The sequence below is a fragment of the Bos taurus genome, chromosome 6 (genome assembly GCF_002263795.3).
Source record: "Bos taurus isolate L1 Dominette 01449 registration number 42190680 breed Hereford chromosome 6, ARS-UCD2.0, whole genome shotgun sequence".
Taxonomy (NCBI): domain Eukaryota; kingdom Metazoa; phylum Chordata; class Mammalia; order Artiodactyla; family Bovidae; genus Bos; species Bos taurus.
In genome coordinates this window covers 7,995,625-8,002,204 of record NC_037333.1, presented here as the reverse complement: position 1 = coordinate 8,002,204, position 6,580 = coordinate 7,995,625, and the positions used below count along the sequence as shown (strand labels likewise).

The following is a 6,580-nucleotide window of genomic DNA, read 5'->3' as shown; positions in this document are numbered from 1 at the left end:
GATGGGGACATAGTGGAAACAGTATCAGACTTTGTTTTGGGGGGCTCCAAAATCACTGCAGATGGTGATTGCAGCCATGAATTAAAAGACTCTTACTCTTTGGAAGGAAAGTTATGACCAACCTAGATAGCATATTAAAAAGCAGAGATACTACTTTGCCAACAAAGGTCCCCCTAGTCAAGGCTATGGTTTTTCCAGTAATCATGTATGGGTGTGAGTTGGACTGTGAAGAAAGCTGAGCACCGAAGACTTGATGCTTTTGAACTGTGGTGTTGGAGAAGACTCTTGAGAGTCCCTTGGACTGCAAGGAGATCCAACCAGCCCATTCTAAAGGAGATCAGTCCTGGGTGTTCTTTGGAAGGAATGATGCTAAAGCTGAAACTGCAGTATTTTGGCCACCTCATGTGAAGAGTTGACTCATTGGAAAAGACTCTGATGCTGGGAGGAGAAGGGGACGACAGAGGATGAGATGGCTGGATGGCATCACCGACTTGATGAACATGAGTCTGAGAGAACTCTGGAATTTGGTGATGGACAGGGAGGCCTGGCGTGCTGTAATTGATGAGGTTGCAAAGAGTTGAACATGGCTAAGTGACTGAACTTAACTCAACTGAACAGTCAACCTTAGAATAACACACAATCTTATCCAATAAAATGTGTATTTATAGCCTTCGAAAAGAAAGAACCAAAAGCAGTAATATCTTATTTTTTACCAAAGATGACATTGTAACCTTACTACAAACTAATCTCCCCAGTCTGAGCTGTGCAATTACAGTCTTGCAGTGCATCACAAGCCATGGAGATTGGCAGTGGAAAAAATAAGAACGTGTGCAGTTCCTTAAGAATTTATTGACTTAAATAACCTTGCCTATGTTAAAGATAATTAAAAGAAACCCAAATCTCAAAAATATAAAAGTAGCTCCTGCAGCTCAATTCCAGAAAAATAAATGACCCAGTAAAAAGTGGGCAAACAACCGAATAGACATTTCTCCAAAGAAGGCTAACAAGCACATGTAAAGATGCTCAATATCACTCAGTATCAGAAAAATGCAAATCAAAACCACAATGAGGTACCTTTTCATGCCAGTCAGAATGGCTGCTATCAAAAAGTCTACAAACAATAAGTGCTGGAGAGAGTGTGGAGAAAAGAGAACCCTCTTACACTGTTGGATGGAATGCAAACTAGTACAGCCACTATGGAGAACAGTGTGGAGATTCCTTAAAAAACTGGAAATAGAACTGCCATACGAACCAGCAATCCCACTGTTGGGCATACACACCAAGGAAACCAGAATTGAAAGAAACACATGTACCCCAATGTTCATCACAGCACTGTTTACAATAGCCAGGACATGGAAGCAACCTAGATGTCCATCGGCAGACAAATGGATAAGAAAGCTGTGGTACATATACACAATGAAATATTACTCAGCCATTAAAAATGCATTTGAATCAGTTCTAATGAGGTGGATGAAACTGGAGCCTATTATAGAGTAAGGTAAGTCAGAAAGAAAAACACCAATACAGTATACTAACGCATATATGTGGAATTTATGCGTCATTGGTAATGATGGTAATGATGACCCTATATGCGAGACAACAAAAAAGACACAGATGTAAAGAACAGTCTTTTGGACTCTGTGGAAGAAGGTGAGGATGGGATGATTTGGGAGAATGGCATTGAAACATGTATATTATCATATGTGAAACAGATCGTCACTTCAGGTTTGATGCATAAGACAGGGTGCTCAGGGCCTGTGCACTGGGATGACCTTGAGGGATGGGATAGGGAGGGTAGTGGGAGGGGGTTCAGGATAGGGAACACATGTACACCCATGGCTGATTCATGTCAATGTATGGCAAAAACCACTACAATATTGTAAAGTAATTAGCTTCCAATTAAAATAAATTTTAAAAAAAGAGAAAAGAAACCCTTTAAACTTTGTGAAAAAAAAAAAAAAAGTTCCTATAGAATTGGTAACATCTCTTTGGTGGCAAATTGAATTTATTTCATACGTTATTTATTTAGTCACTTAATATACTTTTATAACTAAATATTTTTAAATTTAAGTATAAATATTTGATTATAAGGAAATGATGTGAGACTTTATTGAAATATACATATTTGACATTTTGATGTCTTCGTTATAGATGTCTTCAGCAAATAATTCTAAAATGTGGATAGTTGTGATCTTAGTATAACTTGCCATTCCAGTTGGTTAAGTGTCTTCATATTATATGACTAAATATAGTCATATGAAATCAAACTTTAGTAAATGATTTGATGAAATTATACGTCTTGTTTGTGGAAAATATTTTTTTTTGTACAGAAATCCTTTAATTTTCTTTATTTTCACACATTAAAAAGATGAAAGACACTATACAAGTGGCTTTTCATAGCAGATTACACGTAGGTTGCTTCAGAGCGGCTCTCCAGGCCTGCTGGCCTCAGAGGGGCCCCCGCCAGCAGGCGGTGCTCACATGGCCAATGGGTTGATTCGGATGCAGAAGCGTGCAGCCCTCAGCGCAGAAGGTCCCACCCTTTAGTCTTGGTACTGCTAAGTCTCCTCAGTCGTGTCCGACTCTGTGTGACCCCATAGAAGGCAGCCCACCAGGCTCCCCCATCCCTGGGATTCTCCAGGCAAGAATACTGGAGTGGGTTGCCATTTCCTTCTCCAATGCATGAAAGTGAAAAGTCAAAGTGAAGTCGCTCAGTCATGTCCGACTCTTAGCGACCCCATGGACTGAAGCCTACCAGGCTCCTCCATCCATGGTATTTTCCAGGCAAGAGTATTGGAGTGGGGTGCCATTGACTTCTCCACCCTTTAGTCTTAAATTAGGTTAAATGGCATTGGTGTCAGTATGGACGACAGGAATTGTGGCGATCCTGAGCAGCTCCAGTAGCCCCAGCCCACGATGGGAGCCTGGGCCTCAGGCCGAGCAGGAGTCCGGAGGCTCCGCCGCTGCACACTCAGCTCCCCTCCCCGTGCACCGAGGGGCTATGCCCACGCTCAGACTCTTTGGGGTTAAACCAGGAAACTGTAGGTGTCCTCCTCCCCGTCCACTCACTCTAGATACTCTTTCTCCATCAGAATGTCAATGCATTTCTTAATTTACTGGGTCCTGGGGCTTGCATCTTGAGGACAACTGAGTCAGTAGTTCTCCAAGTAGTTCTCCAAAACTGCTGGTGTTTTAGGACCTTCCTCATTGTCATAATTCTGACAATAGCCAGAACCAGTAGTTTGCAATCTTCCTGGATGTTTAGGTGTGTGGTTTCTTGTTTCTGCATTTTCAGTGGCATATTGAAGTTAACCCTTCATTTCTTCTTATTATAACAAATATTTAATTTTATTAAGGTGTCTGGCTTCAATTCCACCTCATCCGCATTTGCATTTTCATCTTACAAGACCAATAACTTTGACTTCCATAAAACCTGTAGAAGTACTGACTCAGCTGTCCTCAAGATGCAAGCCCCAGGACCCAGTAAATTAAGAAATGCATTGACATTCTGATCGAGATAGAGTATTTGGAGTGAGTGGACAGGGAGGAGAACACCTACAGTTTCCTGGCTTAACCCCAAAAAGTCTGAGGGTGGGCACAGCCCCTCAGAGCATAAAACCTGTAGGACTTGTGCCAAAATATCCGTTTTGATCTGGGTGCTCCGGGTCAGCTGCTGATGGCATAAGCATCCTCTGTGTTGTACTGGAGCAGGATGGCCATCTGGACTGTAAATGCCCGCAAAGTGTATCTGTTTTTGAAGTAGTTTGTTACTAATTCTCCTTTTGATACTTGATATAACCATGTCAATTTTCTGCCACTGTGATGGCTGGAGTAAACGGCTGTGAATTGCTGGTAACTCCTTTCCAGCCCAAGACAGCAAGGCAAACATACAAGATTGCTGAAAGGGCCACAGTCTGGAACTCAGTACTTGAATACTGAAATCCAAGTCCAGCGGCTTGGAGTTCGTCTGGTCCTTTTTGAACTGCTCATTCAAATCTTTGCTTACACCAATGTCTTGAAACATTGAATGCTTATGCTGATGGCTTATGCCATCAGCAGCTGACCAGGAGCACCCAGATCAAAACGGACATTTTGGCACAAGTCCTACAGGTTTTACATACCGAGGAGCTGTGCCCACGCTGAAGTTTAGAGATATACTCAAACCCACAAGCTTGCTGTAGCTTAGAGATTGTGCTTGCCTCGTCATCATCACTCACACACTCTGACAGACAACCTCTTAGCCAGCAGAGACAACCTCTTCATGTAGAACTTCTGAAACACATCTTTGTCTTCAATTTATTTGAAGACCACCATCACTTGGTTGAATGGTTCTTTGAACTCTTTTAAAAGGGAGTCAGGAGCCGCGTTAGGCATTACTGACAAAATGGAGGCATGGCCCCAACTCCCTCTTTTTGTCCCACAGGCATGGACCTGGGATGAAGGAGTTAGGCTTTGTGATTCTGACTTGTTTTTCCCTTTCCTCGGCTGAGTTGACTGAAAAGAATATTAACGTGCTTATTGTTTTTGAGAGGAGCTTGAGAAGGCACAAAGTCTTCTGCAGCTGTGCTCAGAAAATAATTTGTAAAGTTAATCATTGACATTTGTTCAAGGACTTTTACAAAAGAGTGTTCCAGGGTAAGCACATAGGCTACAGCTTGAGGCCATGGGAGGGATTGCTATCTGAAGCCTATTTGTTAGGAAAGTGTTTATGGCAAAGGAGTTTGCTGAATTTAGGGCTTAGGAATAATTAAAATAGTTAGAAGCTAAAGATTTAAGGAATGTTGTAATGTTAGCATATTCTACTATAGCTTATAGAGATTAGGAACTTTAGAGATATTAATAGCTAGAAGCCCTTTTTAAGAAATAGCGAGCTAAGATATTAGGGACAAACAGGAGTTAGAAAGATAAGAAATAAACTGAGGAATGTGGTACGCAGCCCAGACATTAACAGGAGTTACTATGTATTCACAAGGACATATGAGAAGTAGATAAGAGAATCACTGAGGCAGGAACTCCTTTTGAGGGGCAACAATGACTTTTGGAGACAAAAAATCTGGGTCAGGGGGAACTGATGTCAAACCTCTGATCTAATACTTTTGTAAAAGTATAAAAGAGAATCTTCACTTGAAATAAATAGTCAGTCCAAGAAAACTGAGAGGCTGACTCAAAAGAGTCCAGTCACCCCTTCAGGTTGAATCCCTGGCTGCTGGAGCTGGACTCCAGCAAGTCACAGTATCAAGTCAGCAACTAGGGGCGTTTACTAGATGACTGAGCCATTTTGGTAACCACGTTGTTTATGAAGCAACCTCAAGCCTTGTCCAGTGAGGCCAGAAAGCCAGCATCATTGTTGAATGCCGACATCACCAGGGCATTGTATTTTTTATGAACATCCAACACTGTCTGTATACACATTTTGGGGTCTTTTAACTCAGCTTTTCCACACTTCTCAATTGCTGCAAGACTCTGATTATGAATGTGTATCTCCAGGAGTTTTTTCAATTCTCCCAGGTCATCCTGGATTCTAGATACAAGATTATATATGAGACCCAAATCTTCATTTTTGTTGGCATCCAGAAGGTTCATGAACTGTGTGGAAGATCTCCAGGTGTTTCTTGATGAGCACCTTCTGGCACTTCCTGGCAAGTTCATCCTCCGTGCTCTCATGAAGGTACATCTGGACCCTCTGCTGCTCCTCCAGCAAAGGGGGTAACCGGGTTCTGCTGCAAGAATTCAGTACTCTCTCTGGTAAATCTTTCTGTGTCAGCAAGAAACTGATATGCAAGGATTCTTTTTACACTGTTAGCATAGGACCCTTCACAAAGGCATCATCTTCATTCAGCCCCAGTTCCACGTAAGACCGTACAACTCCATTTGCCAGTCTTGTATTGAAGGCTTCACCATTTCTTTCTTTTTAAATGAGTTTTAAAACAGCATTTGTTACCTCTTTATTCAGTGGCCTGAAAAGACAGTCTCCCCAAGTCACCAATGCAAGAGAATTGATTTCATAGATTCCTTTCCACCCTTTGTCACATTTATGGTGAACCCAATGTCGATTGAGGTAGGCACAAATCCCATTCAGCACTTTGCTTGAAAATTTGTAGTCTTCCCATTGCTTACTGTAGAACTTCAGTACACTCACATCCATAAAATCATCTCCATCCTGAAGAAGATTTGTCAAGTAATTCTTCAGGAATTCTTTAAGCCATTTGTACAATTCCAAGCCTGCAAACTGAGCTCCCCTGGAGTCTGCTCCTTTTTCAATTTAGGAGAGACACCAGCCCCTCGAGCCTGGTTGGACTGGTGAACACTCGTGTTCCGAACACTGGTGTGGTAGTTACACGTGTGAGTGTAGAGTTCTGTAGATCTGGACTTGGCCGTGCTCCATCTAGTGTACGCTTGCTGGATGCCAGCTCTGAGGTCGTCCCAGAACTGATCGAGGCCAATGTGCTTCAGTCCATGGGGCTTCTGACTCCTGTTGAGTGACATGCCCAATAATATTCTGAAGTCGTCCAGTGCAACAATATTTAGTCAAGGTTCAGCTAATTCTCCATCAGATAGAAACATACAGTATCACTCCAAA

At 42.1% G+C, this 6,580-nt stretch overlaps 1 pseudogene; it reads right to left on the bottom strand.

Moving 5' to 3' along the window:
- Positions 1–2,888: 2,888 nt before the first annotated feature.
- On the bottom strand, positions 2,889–6,486 carry LOC789349 (cullin-1-like; annotated as a pseudogene).
- Positions 6,487–6,580: the final 94 nt, after the last annotated feature.